The 22669-nt window shown below is 39.0% G+C and overlaps 1 protein-coding gene across 2 annotated transcripts in view; it reads right to left on the bottom strand.

The window, feature by feature from the left end:
- Window positions 1-22669, bottom strand: part of ctnna2 (catenin (cadherin-associated protein), alpha 2) — a 337138-nt gene that overhangs the window by 133043 nt on the left and 181426 nt on the right. The window lies entirely within an intron of this gene.

Raw genomic sequence — 22669 nt, 5'->3', positions numbered from 1 at the left:
TAATTGGTGTTGGTTTGTTTATTTATTTTCAATAATGTTTTTTTATTTATCCACTTTGAATACCTTGGTCAACAACCATACAAAAGTCTCATCGATAATACAAGCCTTCTTTCAGATAGCATAATTGCAGTTTTTCATTCAGCAAATGATCACAAAGCAGCCACCAGAGAGCTACATCCTATAAGTCAGAGGAGAGCCAGCACCTGTCCAGAGGTCCACAGCCAGAACCCAGACAACAACACGTGCAGCATACAAAGGAAGGGCACGCACCGCTGTGTTCCGTCCCTGCCCTTCGATATGCCTGCCTGATGTGTTGGCTGACCTGGGCCGGTCATGGGACCGGAATGGCACTCCAAGCCCTCCAGTAAACTGGGAGTTCATTATGGTCTCATTATCTCTCGGTGGCTACAACAGCCTTTCTTTCTGGAGATGCAGATCTGTGGGTTCTGAAAGGGGAGCCCCTATGTATTCTTGGGTTTATGCTTCTCTACAGAAGTTACCTGGCATACCCATTAGCCTCTTGTATGCGAGTGTACATCGGTTAGCCAGGACGGAGAGGGATATCTTCACACCCGGGCCAGCTGGCTCAAAGCACAATGGACTGCCTCTAAATGCTCCATTTTACTAATTGCAGGCCTTCCAGCTGAAACACAACCACTGTTGGCAACAGCCGTTGCAGGTAAATTATTTCTGTGACACTCAAACTTCGTTTTATCCACGTGCAAACATGCATACAGCCGATGACTCTTAGCATCTCATCCACTATCGGAGCACTTTGCTTTAGGTTCATTTCTCAATCTCAGAGACAATCTGCCAGGAAGGTGGCCTCAGCAGAGCTATTGAAGCGGTAGGAATAAACCCACAGACCAAACGCACTCTGAATCCTGGGTCGTAATTACAGCAACGTTAACGCTCTGACTTTGGGTGTTGGCTAATGAGCAGGATTGAGCCTCCTCGCACTCGAGCATGGCAACCCGTGCCACGGCTAGGAGCTTAATTACAGCCTGGGAAATGCCCGCAAGAGTCACGCGGATCCATTTGTGTTCCTTCTGGGAGCTCGTTCAGTTTGCGCGTTAATACAGATGGTCCTGCAAAGCGTTACCCTGCCACGACGATAATGACGAGCCTCGGCCAGAGAGGCTTTGTCTCAGTGAAGCTTCTGGCTTTACTGGTGCCCTCTGTCTGCCAGACCAGCAGCTGGCCAGCTTTGATGGATGGCAGCAAATCAAGACCTTCGGCCCAACCCCTCCTCCCAATACCAGTCGCGAAGCCTCATTCCCCAAATCCTTTTCTTTTCTGTTCTTCCTGTGTGACTTCTTTCAGGAATCCAAAGACTAAACATCAAAGCAATCAAGATATGCAGTGCAAAAAAATGCAATAGAAATTTGCAGATGTTATTATATAAGCTTTACCAGAGAAAGTCATAAAAATGTATGTTGTTGAAATATGGAACAGTTCTGTTATCTCTACACATCTCTGTGAAAATATATTTTTTTGTTTCGAGAATCCAGTAATTCACAACATTCATCATGTTTTATCAATGCCCTCATCTCTCTCTCTCTCTCTCTCTCTCTCTCTCTCTCTCTCTCTCTCTCTCTCTCTCTCTCTCTCCCTCTCTGTTTAGTTTTTCCCTTTTATAATATCTTTTCACTTTAGATTTTTACTCAAACAAGCTGCTGCACTGAAAACTTAACAAATAAAAATATTATCAACAGCAGCTTAGTCACAATCTAAACATACCATTTACAGCAATTGTTCTCCTGCTCTTCAATCAAAGACACTTGAATTAGTTAGTTATGTATTTTAATTAAACTGAAACAAAGTCAGGGCACAATTCCAGGTTCTTATTAACTGAAAAAACAATACAAAATCCCAAAAAGCTGATTCTGTCTCCTTTCTGCGATCAGACTGATCACCTGGTTATTCTAGTCTCGCACTATAAACCCAGAAAGCAGAAAAAGCCATTTATAATACATTATAGATAAGCTGGAGAAGACTATCTGTTCCCTTGACAGACCTTTCTCTTCCATAATCTGAGCGGTCTGCAAGGCAGATGTGAGAGATAAAAATGTGATATCAATGGCCGCAAACACTAAACGTTAACCTGTCCTCACCGCTCTACTGTGGCCAAGCCCCCCACTTCTTATCCCATTGGGCATCCCAAGAGAGCAGTGTTAGCTGTAAAGACTTTGTTGGGCCATCGGTGTTGTGGTCTGACCACATGTTGTGGGCCAATGAAACCATGAGGTTTTCATAAAAACATTAGGATACCTTGCCTCTAGGAACCAGCGCCCTATCAGCTACTGCTATGATATAAGTATTACCGCCCTGTCTAATGAGATCTTTCATCCACTTTGTATTTGTAAAACATTCATTCTCTCCCTAGATCCTAAACGCGTGGGAACAGACAAAAAACTTGCAAAGGGGGGAAGGGGACCACAAAACAGTAGAAATATCTGTGCTAATGCCAGGAGACTGATACCAATTCAATTTGAGGACTAAGAGCACTTTTATGTGTCCTAAAGTAATGTCTGACGGCACCAAAAACTGGCACTGGATTAAAAAAGGGAGGAATGCAATTTAAAAAGGATATTATAATAAAGTCCTTATTAAAACAGATCAACAATATGGAATGAAATGTCCCAAATGCTGCAGTTTTCTGAAGATGTATAGGACAGAAGTAGGTTAATCTCATAATCTAAATGAGAATGACTCACGGTAAATGGGAAACTAAAGACAGTGCCTGACTGATTCGATTCTCTCTAATCTAAGGTTTGGATCAGACAACATATGAATATTAATGAACAAAATCAAACAGCATCTGATTGTATGGATTTGACCTTAAAAGTCTAGACAGCTTTAACTTCTGGTAAGACCACAACAATTGTAGCCAAAAAGTGCTTGTTGTGTATGGAGCTATATTAATTCCCCTTCAGAATTCTGACTGTGTTGATCCTAGTTTGAACCTATTTGGTAAGAAATCACCCCCGATCGCGCATGAGCAACTTATTGGCAGTGAAAAAGGAGCAGCTTGTGAAATGCAACCCTGCATTCCCTCTGCATGTGTTCATCTGTGCAGGTTTCTGGTGTCTTGTAATTCTTGCCTCATTATTTTCTTATTATTTTGGGGACAAAAACGATTTATTTTCTTTATTGACATTTCATATACCGTTTTATTCAGTTTATATTTATATGTATTTAATAATATTTGTATATTTTATTTTATGAAATGTTAATTTGATTTTATTTAATTTGACAATGTATTATATATTTTATTTCAACAAGAGGATAGATAGAAACATCAAATATCTGCATATAAATCGGCACAAAATACCTTTTGAAAAGTCACACCTCATTGACCATCTCAAATTATTCAACAGTAAAACCAAAAAATGTAATGGTTGCTGAGACAGTATAGAATATCACGTTTTATGCTATCACGTCATATTAACGCAAACTGCCATCTAACAGTAGCAACTGATGACAGAGTCAGTAGACAAAACCACAGGACCCCAACCCCTAAAAGAGTTTGAGATTCTCTAGGGCTCTTATCTGCTTCCACTCTCTCTTTCCTCAGCATCATATCTCTTTTCCCCCTCTCTCTGCTACTCGTTTTCTCTTTTTTGCTCTGTCTCTCTGTATTTTGCTCCCTCGGTCTCTAAGCATGTTCTCTCCAGGGCTTAGAGACTGCAAGCTGATTGAGTGTGAAGCCAGCTTCCTTTCATTGATGTTATATAATATGGAGGAAGGCTAGACCAGGCCCAAATCCAATCCTCCCGAATAAGAGAGAAGAACAGGGAGAATAAATGGGCTTGTTTAGGGGCATCTCTTCACCAGATGGGAAAAAGGGTTGAAATAGCTAAAAACAATTTTGGCATGATATTTCAATGCAAAAAATAAGCTTATTTACGCACTTAACGGCGCTAAAATGGAGTTGAGCTGTCAGTGTTTTAATGAAACCATGACCAGCAGATCTCACATTTCATCTGAATAAGATGGTGAATCATTTTATGTAAATTAGAATATGCTAATTGTGGATACAGGGAACGAATAAAAAAAGGTAAACTTAGCATGTATCTAGGATAAATAAATAAAATTAAGATGTGCGCGTTATCTATCAGATAAGCAGAAACATACTGTACTCACAATGTGTTATCATTTAAAAAAAATTGAAAGTCTTTTTGTGTTCATTTTGTATTACATAAATTAATGGCACGAAAAAGGTCGAGTTAAAAGTAACATTTAATAACGTTTAATTATGGATAGATTGGTGTTATTTGAATAAATCTTTTTTTGGAATGTACAGGTATAATAAGAGCAAACTTCAGCAATTTTAAAGAGCCCATCTGGATGTCTTGAATATGATAATACATATTTGTCTCTCCCAACCTTTTTATAGTTCTTGTACAATTTTGTGGTGATTATTAGTTGTGGTAATATTTATTTTCAGGTAGAATCAATGTTTTAGTGTATATTTAGCTCAAGTACATTTTAAAGCATATATCATAAATTACAATATATCCGTACATGGCAAATAAACAAAAACTGTAAAAAAATGCACATATTTTTAGTTTAAGTCATTTTCCATTTGTCATTGTCAGAAAATCGTAGAAATTGCTGTAGCACAGGGAAGGTGGGATGAAGCGTTAATGGGTGACTACGTCTTGAACTTGGTTCGTGAGGACAGCATTAGTCATTAAAAGACAAAAACAATCAAATGTACACCTCTGAAGTTTTGGACGACTCACTTTTAGTAACTGTTATATTCATCTGCTTTTTTGAGCTCAGCGTTATGCCGGTAACTTTCTTACATTGTGTAATGAAGAAAAAACACAGCCCTATCATAACACACAGCAGTCAACTTAATTCTCCTTAACCAAAACACTCAAAACTGGATTGCAAGATGGAGATATTTTCCATCTAAGAGAAAACATAAACATCAGTGCTAAAACAACACAGTACAACAACACCATTTGTGACCCCAGCATAATCTTAGCAAAATGTTACACACTGTACATATATTATTTAAGGTCACACAAACCCCACATAAGCATTAAAACACCTCTTTGAGACACCGAGACGCTCCCGAACACATTTCTACATGAGAACCCATAAGTGGACACTTCCCACTAGGGTGCAAATGGATTTCGGTCAGGTGGGTCATGACACTTCCAGCTGTTAAAAAAGAAAGCTGGTCTTGTCACTCTTGATGTACAAGGAGCTGTAACATATTCTGAAAATAGAGTGGGAGGCAAAAGACACACGACCGAGTGTGATCGGTGAGATACAAGCTTCTCTAATACATCCTCAAAACTGTCTACGTTTCAAGAGTGAGGGCCATCTTGCTTGTCTCGCCCGGGGCCGTTTCAGACAGGCAATCAGTCTGCGTCCTGAAAGAACTTTCAGATGTGTCGAAGTGCAGCGTCCGCTGGTAACACGTTACGTTTTGTGGCGTATCTCCACCCATTGCTCAGACGTGTGTTTGTCTCACGTCTTTCTGTTTGTACAAAGAGTTAGCATAGCTAGCAGGTGTGTGTCGTCTTTTTTTTGATGGTATAAAATGTCCATGCAGCGCTGTTGGGGTCGTTTCTTGACAAACGGAAACTGCCCGAAGACAAATCAGCTCATGTGGCACCTGTGATGAACTGTCGACGTAGAGAAAACCATGAAGATGAAAACATTGTGTACAGTTAGAAGGCCAATGTCTGTGTGTACTTTGTTCTCCATCACCCATTAGCTGAACAGATGAGGTTAACCGCCTCATAGTGACATAGTGGACAAAGACTCACATGTCAGAACAGGGTTCAAACGGAAGGACCGGTTTTCTCCGGATCTCATCCGAAGCACTGTGAATTTGCACTTGCCTCTCTTGGAACAGAGTGAACTGGAGAACACTTTGTGAACTTGGATGAATGGGATCTCTATGCTGCAACAATGAGGGAGAAGAAAGGAAGGCACAACAAATCTAACCAGCAACCCAAAACCAAAAGAGGGAATCAATTATGAACTGAGGGGAAAAATGGCACTGCAAAGAAAAGCTGCAACAAAAGCCAGGCGGAGGAGGGTTCAAGAAGGATCAGGCGTTTGCATTTTATGTCACTTCAGCATGAAGAGAAGTCTGATTGTGTCTTCAAAGTGGATGAGCGGTGGAAAAAAGATCCAGTGAAAACACGAATAGAGAACACCTGTGGAGATCTCGGCGGTGCCTTTTTTACCGTAACGGCGTGCCGGGGGGCAAAAACATTCACTATTTCAGGTCGTCCACTTTGACGTTTTTCTTCTCTTCTTTGAACATGCGTCTTGCAATGTGGGTGCTGTCTAGTCTTCATAAAGATAACAGGATGGGAGAATACAGTAGGAATGAATGTGTTGTACGATTGAAATGTTTATGTGTATGGACTGTGTGGTTTTAGCAACCGGTTTATAAAATAAACATATAAAGCATGAACACACACGACCACAAATCTGTTCTGAACACAATTTAAGACTCAGTCTAAAATTAGACTATGATTTTGTGTTGTAAAGAATTGGAATAGTGTTCCTTGTGCAAACCGAAAGGACAGTATAAAAATCAATTGAGGACTTTACAGGCTCAGTTGTGCCAATAAAAGCCATGGGGACCGATACAGATCTCCTGATTGACTGATCTGTGTGACTGGTTATAAGACAGGATTGATGGGGTGAAAGCTGTATGGTATTAGCATTGAAGACCATTAGCAATGAATCCTGACATGTCAAAGAAATTGAAGTTGAAGTGTTATTACGGTCAGGCAAGAAACAACAGTCAAATTTCATTACAATGAACATGAAGGGGTTGATGGTTGAAAAATGAATTAGGAAAAAGTACGTAAATGTAAAGCAAGTTAGTGCGTTCTTTCAAACTTAAAAAAACGCTTATCTTATATAATATATTAAGAGGAAAATGGCAGCAACTTGGCAACTCTCTTAGAATGGAAAATTATTTTAGGCTTTAATAAGTAAGATCTTCATGTTTCCGGCTCTGGCACAGATGAGAGACATAATTAGGGGGAAGGCAGAACCTTTAAAGTCTGAATTATAGTTTTGAAAAGATGAAGGCAAACTATGGTACTGTACTGTGTGTCGCTGGGATTTGGCAGTTAACAAAGTCGTTCATTGAAGGGAATTGCAAGGGCACAGATAATGTTTAACCTAACCTTCATCTTTTAAATTCCATATTATTCAGATGTTACAAGCTACTGATGTCAGGCACTAATGATAACACCGATTAAACCAGCGGAACAGTTTTCATTAAAAAAGTGAACTTTTAGACGCTTTGACTTATATTATTGTTATTATCCTCTTGTAATAGCGGTGGTGAGGCACAAAACCGTGCATTTTAATATCTGCCACCTCTTGCGTCATTCAGTAAAACATTCAGCGTGTCTACTATGTCTCTATCGGAAATTAATTAAACTCACTTTACAGTATAGCGTTCTCATCGATCGCCTTACAATCAATGTGACCTCGGAGGGAGGAGCATCTCTGTTCTTCTGCACTGGACCATGTTGGATGGTGTTTCATTTTAGACTACAGCCCGTTTTGTTCTCTCTCTCGATTGAGAGATGTTTAAAAGGAAAGTGACTTTTTTTTAAGAATATGGACTTAAATGATCTTCTTTTCTGCACACAGACAATTAAGCTTAATTAAAAAATAATCATAACGGTTTGGTTGATGTGTAATTGTATTTCTAATTATAAATTAGGAAGCCTAACAGCCACAGTAATCATACTGTCATTATATGAAAACAAAACTGTAAGTCACAAGGGAATTTTGCATCCATTAAAATAATCTGCCTCTGGTCATTCCTGACGGATTTACTTTTGTGGGCTGGTTTTAGACATTTACCCTTTAAAGAATGTAATAGACAAAAATGCACTTATCCAGCTTTAAAGGGCCCGAGTAAAAATAGCTAAATAAGGATCAAACAAAACAAAAAGCCGTGCATGGTTTTAAGAGGCCGACCAGCAAAGCGAGTAAAAATTCTATACAGAGTGGAAAGGTCTTTGAGCTAAATTGATTTCATTAGATAGCGCTTAGTGCTGTTACAATTTTGCATAGTGCCAGAGGGTGGTGAGCTTTGAACCGGCAAGGTTGCAACCACTTAGCCATATTATGCAGGCCGTATTTCAATGGCCGATGCTTAATGCAGCAGTCGTGGGCCGTTTGGAACGCTTCCAGCACAATTAAAATAGGTTTTACGTCATCGCGAGCATCCTAATATTTGCGAGGGCTTCTGATCTATGGCTTAAATATTACGCTTTTCTGGAGCGCTTCCTTATTCATTCGTGGCTCTGTTGCATTTAAAATGGTTCTGTGTGGTGTGTGGATTACACTGTGACTGTCTGTGAACAAAGAAAGGATATGAGCGGAGGGGGTGCGCTTGTTGTCAAGCTGATATTGTGGTTGCTGTGTCACGGCACATAAACATTACTAAAGAGGTGTTATGGTGAGTGAAACAGGTTGACTAAAGCAATTTTAATACACATTGTCTTAAACTTTGTATGACCGTTTTATATGCATAAAGAAATGTAGGTAGAGACGAGAGTTTTTGATGATCTTTTCTTAATAAAAGTATCTACAGAGGGTAAGCATATTGCTTCGTTTGTCTCCAAACCCACAGCTATGCATGAGAACTCATTAATGCAGACGGAGAACTACTAAAGTGAAGAAAAACCTAATAACATGCTGACACAGGTGCAACTGTAACACATTCTATCGCACAGTCAAATAGACCGTATTGTAATCTGATTTGAGCATGTTTTTTGCATTCATCGAAATGATAAAAGTCTGTTTTATGCATTAAAAAGAGGGTGTTTAAATCCTATTAGACTCGTAAACCTTTGCCTGGATTGTCCCTGTTCATTTATCCCTCCCTGAGTACTGTATTTGTCAGTTTTGTCGGTCTAATAGTGAAGAGAGAAAAGCAATCTGTGAGGGCAGAAGGAGAAGCCCTCGCATGTGCAGGAAGCAGCTGCCCTGCCAGCGAGATTCAATTCTATTCATGGTCAGTGGTCAAGTTGGCCTTTTTTTCCCCCTCAGTCTCTGTCTGCTTTTTGTGCATTTCTGTCAATGTTACATGTGACGATAATGCATAAACATTGCACACATTTTTAAATCTATTTTGGAGTCGGTAGGTTTTTTATAAACCTCTTATCATTTGGAGATTATCAAGACATCTGTCGTGTTTCTTTTGGAATCTGTTGTTCCATGAGCTTCTACAATTTTGGCATGTTATGACTAGTTTGCTGGATTTGTCTTACAATATAAAGGGATGAATGAATAATACATGCATGCAGACCATACAAATACATTATACAGCAAAACAAGTTCAAAGCGTCTCGTCTTTATGCATATTAATACAAATTAAAATAAATGAATAAAAAAAATGTATGATGGTCTTATAATTGCATTCGTGTTTTAGCCATGATGACGTAAAGGACAAAGATACATTAACAACTTTATAATTTGCCAAGACAATCTGATAAATGGAAATTAGCTCTTTGTACATCATAGACACTTACAGCCTGATCTCATTGATTTGAGTATTTGTACATAAAGTTTGTACATAAATCTGGACGTAGTACAACGTATACAAACAAATAATTGCTTATAAATAGTGATAAATTAAAAGAAATGTTTCAAACAAACCTAAAATTGTCTCTGATGGCCCTCGATGCTTTGATGACCTCATAAAAGGGCAAAAACGCACTTACGACCTCATAATGGGCACATTGGCAACTGTCATTCACCATTTCCTGCTTTCTGTAATGAATCAGTCAATCATTTCACTCGGCTCTCTGTCCATTTCTTTCCTCCCTTTACTTTGTCATGGCCCTTCCATCATCTCTCAGTGGGACGGACAGGGGACGGGGGTAATCTCTGGCACACTGACAGCCGTGTCAGGCGCGCAGGCAAAGCCATTTAAACACTGCCTTTTTGTTAATGGTTGTCTCAGGAAGAAGACGAAGGCGAGTGATGGAAAGATCTAAGAGGGAGAGAGAAACAGGGAAGGCAAAAAATGGCGCGGGAGTCGGGGACAGCCTCCCATGCGAGTTGCTGTGCACACATTTGAATTTGTACTGAGACACGCTAGCGTGCTTTCTGACAGCTATAAACATACGTCCCTGGGTTCGCTGGGAATGCGCTGCTATTAAGATGCATTTCTGTCTGTTCGCCGCTCCTGGAAATGCCACGGTTTGCACCTCTCAACTTATGGTAAACTGCCGATTTTCCACAGGCACTGTGATAAATTCAGGCTCGCATTCCACGATATTGGAAGTGTGGAATGTATTTTAGATGCGCGTATTCGGGGAGCGTGATCTCGCAAACAAACAGAAGCGATGTGAATAACGGAAAACTATCACGAAAGTGGCATGATCTGAAAGCAGTTGGTGGAAATGTCAAAGTAATCAATACATAGACCGGAACGTTGCATCGAGCCGCAATAACTACCATTTCAGACTTTAGTGTGACTTGAAACGGGGCTACATGTTCAGTGATGCAGAACTCACAAACGCGTTTATCTCATTTCACTCTTTTCATTTCACCTTAATTATAAATCTACAGACGTTTACAAGCTATGATATCCATTAAAGACTGATAAAATATTGTTTACAGACAAATGGCGCCTTTTATTTCTGTGGTGATATTTATAAGATGTTTACTCAGAATGAGCTGAACAATAAATAGGCCTACACAGAATGTAGCTCAAAATAAAAACTAAATTGATTCTTATTTAATTATTATAAATCGTAGATTAACCCATACAAAAAAGATATTCTGGGTCAGAGCAGCTATGTTTGTGTGTGCTCATATTTGTTTTGGTATTTATTTGTCTGTTTATTAAAATCATCACAAACATGTGTACCAATTTCATCCAAAGCTCCCTGAAAGACTCTCACACAAAAGCCACAGAAGTGCATTGCCTGTATATGAAGGACATATTCATTGCTCAAAGCAACACTATTTGACCACGCAAACATTCATGTTCACAGAATAAGAGTAGATAAATAACTTAAATTACAACCAAAATGTCAAACAGTACCTTAGAATTCCAAAGTGAAAAAATATTAAGACTGAAAATTCAACATGACTCTTAAGGAATGACTGGCTTATTTTGAACAATGAAAGGCATTTTAGACAATTCCTTAATCTGCTTGAATGACATCAAACATATTTGATATTTAAAATCTCCCCAAAGTGGCATCAACCTTTTGCGTAAAAGCTCTCTGTTTCTATTCCATTCATAATGCCTAAGCAACATAAAAAACATCAATAACATTAAAAAAAGTGCATGTGTTTTTTGGCAAACTGTCACAACTGCCTATCACACGTTTTATTCCAGTTACTAATTCTCATGGCACATTCTAAAAACTATATGTTTTATATTTTTTTTTATTGATGCTTAAGGTTCTATTTAGAACCACATATTCTAAAGAACCCTTTGGGGTCTATCAGACAGAACACGTTTTTTGCTGTTAGTGGTTGAGGCAAATTCTGTGACATTAACAATAAAGTCAACATTATCTTTATTGCCTGCATTTACATACGGCAGGTGTCAGCTCAACCAACCTTTTATCATGTCCTAATTTTTACAGATGTAAGTGGCTTGTTTTGTCTTTATTGTCTCATCTTCAGGCTTCTGGAAACACCTGACTGACAGCTCTGGTTTGGCCTAATGCTCAATGATGACAGCCATAGCCGGACAGATGTGTGAATCTGAACCCCATACAACTCACTGCCAGATAATGTCTCTTATTTAGCCAGATTGAAAACATCATAATTACGCAAAAACAATGGATGTTTCAGTGCAGTCCCGTTCAACAGGCAATACAGGCGATTGCCTGGGAACCCACGAGCACGCGAAGGGCCTCAAAGCTTAAATGAATTGTGCTATTGCACTTCTCAAACTGCAGTGCTATGACCGTTTTTACACTAGCTGGCCCATATTTATGGTCTTGCCTAGGGCCCCACAACCCCACGAGCCGGCCCTGGATGTATCTGCCACTTAACACAGCAAACAATACATGGTTGGATTGCTTGCTGTATAAAGTTGCTGCTTGGGTAACTTCAAATTGTTATGTATTTTCATATTTTTTATAGTTACAATTTATATGTAACCTATTCATTTTCTCTTACATCTCCACTGCCTTTGAGCTTACTGTATATGTGCAACAACGTAATTATTTTACGTGTGTCTCTGTATAGGGCTTATATGTTTTTTTTCTGTAAAGCTGCTTTGCCACAATGAAAAATTGTGAAAGGAACACAATGTTAATACGTACAAATATATTGCAGTGCATTAGAAGTTTTATGTTCCGAGCAGTAGGAAATAAAAGTATCATTTTTTGACCGTAAAACATCTTAAAATGCTGAAAAAGAAAAGTAGATGAAATATTGAACAGAATAGAGAACAATTATAATAAATAAACAAATATCATAAATAAATTCATAAAAATAACAAAAATAAATCCCTCTTGTCTTCTGATAATAAAAGGGTTCCTAATAGCGCCACTGATGTTCTATATAGCACTTTTCGTGGTAAGGTTCTTTATGGAACCTTATAAAAAGGGTTCTACTGTATATAGCACCAAGCCGAAGAACCCCTTTTTGGTACTATTTAGAGCCATTTTTCTTAAGAGTGTGAGTCAATTTTTATGAAAGGCAATTTCTATGTGGGCACATACCTTAACGTCTTAAAGCTATTGAGTATTTCCATTATTGCAGGAAAAAGAAAAGATACAGCTCATTGAAGACATGCTGACCTTTAGCGGTAGTCCCACACTATATGGGGTAAGCTGTCACAAGGGACCCCCCATTAAAAAAGCGATTTCAAGCTTTCCAACTTAATTTAACCGTGGAACAAGCACCGTTAAAACTAACAAGTGTTACAATCATCCCTATTTATACGCGAATATAAAGTGTCGCCCAGGCAGCTGTATCTCAGCAATCCCTCACTGTTTGTTTGCTTATTCACCATTTAAATTCATTTATTTAGTGGCACGTGGCCCCTGGCTGTAATTAACAGACTGGAACATGGAGTGTGGGGAGCCGTTTGCATTTGGCCAGAAGAATGAATAATCCACAGCGCTACAAACCTTTTACAGACACACATAGACGCACCAACAAGTACAAAACTCAAAGATTAGACATGGCTCTTTGAATTGTGCCGTCATTTGGATAACACAGCAAGAACAGCGCAGGAAACAAAATAGTAATGCTATGAAGAGAAAGACCATTATTTCAATATAGAAATCACTCCCAAGAGGGGTGAATGTAGCAATGTTAAACCAGCCTTATTTACAGGGGCACTTATCAAGTTGTCCTCTACCGTACATACACAGTGGTGCTGAATTTTGAATTTAGATCCACTCTTATTGAAACCAAACTAGGTGTGAACGCAAATGGATTTTGGATTTCTAAAACAGAATTCTCCCGATGCGACATACAAACAAAACAAGTTAAAGATGAAATATTAAACAATTTTTTTCTGAAATATAAAGCAGTCACATAACACAACTGATCTGAATTGAGCACGAGTCCCAGCTGAAAACGGCGTAATGAAGAGCTACTGAAAACCCCAGCGTAGGGACAGAGGAGAGAGGTGTCTGTAGAGAGGCTGATCTCAGCCCATATGTTAGATCTCATATCTTTTAATTAGTCCGCAAGCTCATCACCCAGAAGCCCCTCTGCAGGTCTGATGTTCTCATTCCTGGATAGACGAGTGTTTGCGTGTGTGTACTCAGTTACGCTAATGGAATAGCCCCACTTGCGAACATGCATACGCTAACACACATTGACACCAGCGAGGTTGCTGTTTGTGGGCATTGCACTTGAGGACAAGTAGAAGTGTGTTCACTGAAGCATGTTGGGCGTTGGAAATGATCTGTGATGAGTTTTTTTGCAGGTCTGCCGGGAAAAGCGGATGCAAGGGAGGGTTAAAGCAGTAGGAATGGTTGGGGAATAATCAGGTGGTATTATGACTCAAGTGTTGCGAGCTGGTGAAGTCTTCCTCTAGGAGGTGCCCTAAAGATCAGGAAGCCAGATAATACATTGATCTGCATTTAAGTCAAATTTGGTCATATTTCAAAAATCGCTGGCAAAAATCACAATTAAATAGCATATTTTCAATCAGTGATTAAACATGATAGGGACAATAAATTAACTTACTACAGTAAGATCACGTCTTCTTTTCCAAAGTTGCTTTAGCTACTGCGCATGCTCACAAGCTACCAAGCGCCTTACAAGAGCCCCGCCCCAGAGAATCATCAGTCTTTATCGACTGACGATTGGATTATTTTACAGGAAGACAGGACTTTCTTCGCTAGAGCGACCCTATGGAACATTGCACTTTTCCCCATTCATGTTAATGCAGTGGCACATATTATTAATATCTATTATCTATGATTTATGTCACAATTTCACCGCCTTTTGATGTATGGTGTAAGCAAGAGAAACTTTGTTTAAACTTCGCTTTGTAGTCCATTAAAGCAACTACAGTATTTCAAAGATAATATTACTGTCCTTAAATGTGTACGGAAACAACAACATAAATATAATTGGTTGCTTAAGAGGAAATAAAATATGATTCATGGCCAACACAAACTGCAACATGGACCCAACTTGATGCTAACGGTCAAAAGTCTATCTCTAAGAGGGTTGAGTGGAAGTCTGTCCTCCTGTGGTGTACTGAAACAGAACTCACACAGAGCTGTCTATAGAGATGACAAAGAAAGAAAGAGATGGAGAGAGGGGAATAAGGAGAGTAATGAAAGAGTCGGTGAGACGTTGAGTCCAGCGCTAACACTCAGTAACCTCTCCTGACCTTTTTCACACCACAAGAACAAGGTTCATAAAATTGTGTCGGCGTGGATGGTCTCCAGTGTCCCGGCCTGTCCATGCTCCCCTATTTAGTCTACCCTAACTGAAGAACGAATCAATACTCAATCCTTCTCTCCTCTGAGGCGTCTTTCTGCACTCGATGGACAGGGAGGGGACTCGCTGAAAGGCGAGGAGGAGGCCCGTGGACAGCCGGTGATTCCCCCTGTGAGCATTCGTCATCAGGTTGTGTTTGTGGGTATCAGAAAAGCCAGATAACCCCTTCGTGTAAGCACAAATGTTGCATATACTGTTCTAAAACTATAAACACACTTTCTCAGTTCAGAAAATCTTTTGAGCCGCATCAGCGTTTTAAGGCAGCATGGGCTCGCTCCTGACAGTGAAGGATGTTTCGAAAGCAAGGCAACTCAATTATATCTAGAGCTGCACTGCAAGTTTTCTTTCCATGCTAATGTCAAACTCTTCTTTTTAGTGAGGAGCTACGGTATAGAGCATTCGGAAACAGTTATGAGTTTCCATAATGAATATAATGCTGCGTATACAGGCAGTAGAAAGCGAGGTGGCATGCTGCCTTTGAGAAAAAAGAGCTACAGGCACATGAACACTCTTCAAAGGTCTATCTCATTTTCATTCAGTTAAGCGCAAGAAGCACAGAGGTGAAATGAGTGTGTGCTGGGACATGGATTCATCTGAGTGCAAATGATTGTGTTATTAAGCATTCCAGTCTGATTTTGATTGTGCGAACAGCGGCATTCTCTCACCATCGCTGTTTCTCATTTCTCAATGTTCTGCCTCGCTCCTTAGCAGGAGACACGCAAGTTTGGTTGTTGCCTGGGCAACAGGATGCGGCAGAGGAGGGAAGCTGATTAGAGATGCTAGTGCAGTCCGAGGTTGGCGGGGTGATTGTTATGCCATCTCTTTCTCACTCTCTCTCTCTCTCTCTCTCTCTCTCTCTCTCTCTCTCTCTCTCTCGTCCACTCTCTAGAGACAAGGCCATCAGGCTGGCTGGAGAGAAGCCAGCCCAAAGGTCCTCATCTCACTCACCAGATCCTGATCATGAGGTGCAAGCTAAATCTCTCTAAAATACTCGATGCACGTCTGTGCATCTTCCGCAGTTTCCATCCTCTCTTTTTATTTATTGTACTTTTTGCATTTAAATTGTTTGCCTTACTTGTTTCTGTAAAGGAAGCATCACTAAGTAGAGTAGAAATAAATACAGAAATAAATAAATATATTATTTTCAATAAACTATCAAGAACACTCTAGTAACCCCTGTCAACCTCCTAACCCTCAATAAATAAATACAAAATCACGATATTTTCCCTTGAAATTCTTTAATATGCTGTTAATCAAAAGTTACGGATCTTGACAAAAGTACTATGAATTCCTCCGAAAAGAAAATAGGAAACATGACAAACAAATGGAAATATTTTCCAATCTCACCAGGGAATCAATCATCACTGTTTGAGCCATGTTTATATTTCTGTGCCGTTGAGGAAAAGAAAATGAAAACTCCCATAAGGTATATTAGAAGAGGGATGAGAGTTCATCTACAGCTATCCACTATTTCAGTCAGGTAGAATGGAGTCTTTTATTGCTTCATGTACTGGCAGGATAAAGATTTTAGACTTTAAGACTTTTAGAGGTTCGCAAAAGCAACTGCTCTGGCGGCGAATGTGACATTTACACATACATTGCTTAAAAATATAAGGGAACACCTAAATCACATATTAGATGACAATGAACCAAATATCCAAGTTAAAAATATTCGATTGTATTGAAATGATATACATTTATTGGAAACAAAATAATGTGACAGTGGTCAATGATAGCCAAAATCGTCAACACACTGAACACAAAGGAATATCTATGGAAGAATGTCAGTAGCCAAAACGACCTCATCCCTCATTTACTGCCACGGTAGGGAAAAATACTATGATGGGAGGTGAGAACTGTTTGGTTACTGACATTCTTCCAAATATCTTCCTTTGCGTTTAGCTGTACAAAGAAATTCAAACAGGTTTGGAACAACTTGAGGGTGGGTAAATGGTCACAGAACTTTCTTTTTTTGGGTGAACTATACCTTTAAGTGTTTCATTTAAGTGTTTTTATTGTGAATTCCAAGGAATATTAATCAAACTGCAGCTGGGTTGTTTGCTTAAGTAAAAATAAGTCTGTTAATTGGTAAATATTATCTTGATCAGTATTAAGAGCATGGCACTAGCAATGCCAAGGTCATGGGTTCGGTTTCAGGGAATTGCACATACTTAAAAAACAATGTATAGTGTAATGCAATGTAAGTCGCTTTGGATAAAAGCGTCTGCCAAATGCTTAAATGTAATCTTTCATATGTCTATGGAAAAAATCCCTTGGCTATCGGTCGAGGGAACAAGTGTGGCACTAACACAAAATTATCATCCCTGTGAGACTCTATTTTGCACACAAAGTTATTTGTGTGAAATGGTAAGTTGTAAGGCTGTCTTTTCATCGACAGTTGAAAACGAGAGAAAATCCATGAAGATTTCGCACACATTTTCTTTTTGTTTCTCTTGAGATAATCTGTCTAGCAATGTGCCAGTGCCAGTTCAATGCCAGAACAGGGACAAGACTAGAATGGATCCATGGATTTGACCAAAGTATAGGCTGCATTTACAGTGTTCGACCTATAGTTAGATTATTCTTAAAGATACTGTTATATTGTTATGATTTCATCAGTTGTCATCAGGCACTGATGTATCACATTGTTCCAAAAGTCATTATTAGTGGGTGTTCCTAATAATAATGTACTGAATATGAAATATATGAAAAATTACTTATGTACATGGACTCATGTCAGTTATTTTGAAAACATCAAATGTAACAGTATTCGTGTAAACAAATCATAGAGATTTTTGCACATATTGTAAAATGATGTTTATGAAATGATGCGTTTTACAATACTATTTAGCAAGTTACAATTGCAGTAAAGGTAATGTCGAATAATAATACTGTGAAGCCAAATTGTGGTAAGGGTATTTATACTGTACAAAGACATTACAGTATGGATATTATACAGCAAAAATAAGTTGCAGTAAAGTCATACTATATGATACTATAAATACTATAAAAAGTCAAACGGTGTATATGTTGATAAAAAGGGGTTTTAAATAATTACTTTGTGAAAAACTAACTTAAAAGTTTGGTTAGAACCAATGGCACGGCATTGAAGGAGAGAGAGAAAGGAACGAAAGCTGAGTGAATGATCAGAGAATATGCTCCATAACTCTGTGCTAAATAAATGATGGCATACATGAATACAGAACGAGATCCTAACACCCACGGCGGTGTTTTTGCTCAGTCTGGCTCAGTCGACCCCGGTTTCTTTCCCAATTCCTCCTTCCTCTGTTTTCATTTCAAACCAGCTTGAGAAAATATACCATATAACTCGCTCTCTCTGTCTTCATCTACGCGTTTGTATGTAATCCAAGGACACTTATTGAAGCGCATATGTATTTAGCCTTTCATTAAGAACTTTAAAACTAACCCCGGCTGATCAGCGCATCTTCACAGTCGATATGCGATGCGTATAACAATAAAAAGAAAGGACCTCATTACGATGTCAGGTGTGTCGGGTCGGCTGAGGAGAGAGGAGAAAATTTCGCTGGCTCGCACCCTTCATTGCATTGATCTTTCTTTCGTTAAGCTGGTACCACAGACTAATTGAGAGCTTTTAAAACAGTAAGGTTAAAGCTAATGAAAGACTCGCAGGTTAACCATCTGATGATGTTTTTGGTAAGCGAGTTCTTGTTCATTTGTAACAATTAAATTTACTTTTTTAGGGGTATAGAGAGAATAAGGATTCGGTGTGCGTCGCGCATTGACCTTTAGCGAGCGCCATTGTCCTCATGCATAGTCAAGCGTTGATGGGCGCCGATCAGATTTTGGCTGCATATACTACTACATTAATATTACAGACCTTAGGTGTGTAGCACACACACATACTGTAGATGTGCTCGCAAGCTTATTCGCACGTGGAATGACAACAACCACACTTATGACAAAGGAAAGGTCAAAATAAAAGAGGCTAAAAAAACTAGCAAGCTGAATACATGAACATCACAGTGCTCAATGGGACAAAGCTTTTAATGTTAAAAAAAGATCCACTACAAGACAGCATTGCATGCGTAGAGAAGTCAGCAAATGTGTTAAGCTCACATCCCTGATCTCAAAAGGTGCTCTAGCCACGGATGCTAAGGACGGTAGCCTTTCTCCTCCTTGTTAGAGTGCCCAACTCCCATGCCGGGCCAAAGGCCATTTCACGTAGTACGCGTTATACATACTCAATGGGGATGGGAGTCCCACAATGCATTGGAGATAATGCAGAGAAATGTTGATTATAATGATTTCCCAATCAATACTTCGTCGGACACAATTTCTGCAGTATACTAACAACATACGTACATCATTAAAATCCACGTACCGTCCACATGCCTATTTCAGTCGTCGCTTATGTGGTCTCATTTCAGTTTGGATGCATGTAGACTGCAGGCAACTAGGCATCTTAGTATTAGAACAGAGCCAGGAAAAGACAGATAAACAAAACTGAAAAAGGAAAATGACAAATCGGAGGATCTCTCCATATTCTTTGGCGATCAAGCTGCAGCTGTCCGACGAAAGATAAAAAAGAAAATAATAAAAGATAAAATGATAAAGCATGTTGGGGTGTTTAATAATTAATAGCGTATGGCATGTTTCATCTTTAATGTGCATCACTGGGGGCTCGATTCACCCACACATCCCCCAGAGGCATAACAGGAAGGACGCAGAAATGACAGTGTGTGTGAGCGCCTGCGTGTGCGTGCATGTGTATTATTAAACATTAACTTGATGAGTTAATAACTAGGATACACAGAAGAAGAACAGTCCGAGATGGAACGAGCTTCAATGAAACAACATCCATTAAGTTGTTTTATATGTAGCTACTGTCTGCATTACAAATGATAAGAAGCAATAGGTTCTAAAAAAAACTGTGCAGCAATTCTGATGGAAAATAAATAAATAAAGTACACCCTACACTGTAAAACTTTGTTGTAGTTCTGCAGCAGGTTTGCCAGTAGCTTACTGTAGATTTAATGTACAATTTTGTTTTAAACACAAACTTACCTAGTTCTTATATTTTTTTTCATTAAACAAGACCAAATATCGTAGGTTACTTTTCTTGTTTTGTAAATGAGTTTCAAATATTTTTACTAGAAACCAAAACAAAAATATTCAGAATGTCGTTTTTTTGCAGTGTAATGTCAGTAATGAGACCAGTCTCTTCTTGCACATTTTGAACATCAAAAGTCAAAGTGTTTTGATTTTGATTCGAGTAAAGTTTAGGAAAATATTATAAATAGTAATCAAATCTACAGTACGTTTTACAGTAAGTGCTGTAAAAATACAGCAACATTTTACAGTGTAGGAATGCCTCATGGTGGCATTTGCACTGGAAACTGCAATAGATTTGTCACCATACAATAGCTGTACAATGGACGGAAACCATTGTAATCATGTCAACAAAGCACTCACATGCTCAAAATAAATGTAAAATAAACATTATATAAATTAATTCATGAACTAAAAGTCAAATAAGTAAAAAAAAATATATAAATAGTTATTAACACTTTGATATGTTGCTAGTTGAAACACACAGAATTAATGACGTAATCTGTAAAATACAGTTAATAAAAAATAAACGAATAAAATGTTAAATACATAAATAAATATTTTTTACACTTTGATATTTTGCTAGTTGAAACCCACAGCATTTTTCTATATTCCGGGTCAGAACCAGCTCCAGGCACAGCGGGTTGAACATGGCCCTGCCCCTCTCAGAAATTGATCTCGGCATGTCAGCCTGATCGAACGGGCTCAAAGCTTACGTACCGCGCCACAAGCCTCAAAGATGCAATCTTCTCTCTGACCTCCACGCCCATCGAGAAAGTACAGTCCAGCTGGACTTCTGTGAGTGTGTCCTTCACTTGACTTTGTGATGTTTCTCTTACCCCGTCCCTGATCTTCAGCACGATTCCGTCCCCAAATCTAGCTGTCAACTCACAGGAAGTGGCTATTGTTGACACCGTTAACGTATCTACATGCCACGATGACATTTAAGCCAATTTGAAGTCTGTCAGACAGCCGCCAGGTGTGCAGACTAGCAAGAGACTAGCAGTGAGCAAAAGTCAGAGCAACCGAGACTGAGCGTGGGCCAAGAAAATTGAATTCAAGCCCACATCTCTCCAAACACTGTCTCATCCATACTTTTTTTGGCAGAAAAAGGCAGCCATCCCGTATTAAGTCTTTTGAGAATAGATTAAGAAGATAAAAGATTGAGCTCTCGCATAGCAAATGAGTATGAGGATGGTATGAACTATTAAGAAAAATGATCAAAATTCATTGTAAGAAATACACATAGCCTGTACAACTTTTTTTGATAAAATGTGCACCAACATGGAGAAGCAACTTCAAATGTCCACATGACAATTCATAATTTTCCATTGTGGCAACACAAAACCAAGTGGGTAGGGACAAATTATATAAAACCAGTAATATATCGGTCTCAGAAATGTCACATGTTCCAAAGTAATAAAAAAATGCATTTTAGGAACATTATGTGTAACAGCTAAACGTTATAAAAGCATTGGAGTAAACGTTATTCTTACATTGCTACAGACACATTTAAATTATTCACAAATACATCATTTTCATAACATTTTGGTAATGTTAAAAAATATTTTTGTTTTAGCTGGGCTAATAAATGCATTGTGCTTTTCACATTGTGCATAATGTGAATATGAAGTACAATGTGGTGGCACATACAGTACGGCTGCTGATCTGTATCATTAGACTGAGTGCTGAGGCTGATCTTTGAAGATGCTCTGCTCAAGCTAGCCGGAAAAGCCTAATGAGCTTGCAAATAACTGCAGAGACCCTGGAAACACACCCGTGCACCACACACACACACACCCAGGCGCGTGTTTAAACAACTGCAAAGAATGCATTTGCGGGCGAGCGCACGTGATGGTCTGCGGGCTTCAGACGGCGTCTAGGAGAATCAGAACGGACATAGGTGTTTATGTGCTCTTCCCTTCACTGCACATGGGCAAATCAAACGAGAGGAGAAAGTTTCCTATTCTATAAAAGAGCTTTAGATCAATTGCGAGCAGCCAGCCCACATCAGACCTGAAGGGGGGAGAAAAGCGAAAGCCAGAAAGAGGAGGAGGAAATGGTGGAGGGAACGAATAGCGCAGGAGGAGACTATAATTTGGCAGCATTTGGAAATGCCGCTTTCAATCGGCTGTTGGGCGGCGCAGGCCTAAGCATGAGAGACGAAAGAGTAAATGCAAAGTTCTGGAGAACAGAGGAATGCTGAAAGGTGAATATTTAATCAGAGGGAAAAGGGCTTTCGTTGGATATTGTGATAAATGTACATCCCTAAACAGAATCGTTCATCACACAGGTGGGATAAAAGACAATTGCAGAGGGTTTGAGTGCCGTTGCCGCATAATAGTGATGATCGTGTTTTCACAAACACAAGTAGCACCGCTGCCTATACTGTACATCACAATATAAAAATGCATATGTGAGACGAAAACACAAATCGCAAAGAGAAGAAACTGACACTTACCTTATGTTTTGATCATTCGGACGAATCAGCATGTGAAAAGAGAAAAGACATTTTTTAATTAGAACTGTTGAAACATAACTGTGAATAAATACAATATGAAATGTTAATATTAACGTAATTACTTAAACGTTTCAAGCATTCAGACACATAGTTTTCAGGACA

Source organism: Barbatula barbatula (genome assembly GCF_947034865.1).
Source record: "Barbatula barbatula genome assembly, chromosome: 8".
Lineage (NCBI taxonomy): Eukaryota > Metazoa > Chordata > Actinopteri > Cypriniformes > Nemacheilidae > Barbatula > Barbatula barbatula.
Note: the sequence above shows the minus strand (reverse complement) of the source record. Positions and strands in the feature narration are given on the sequence as shown.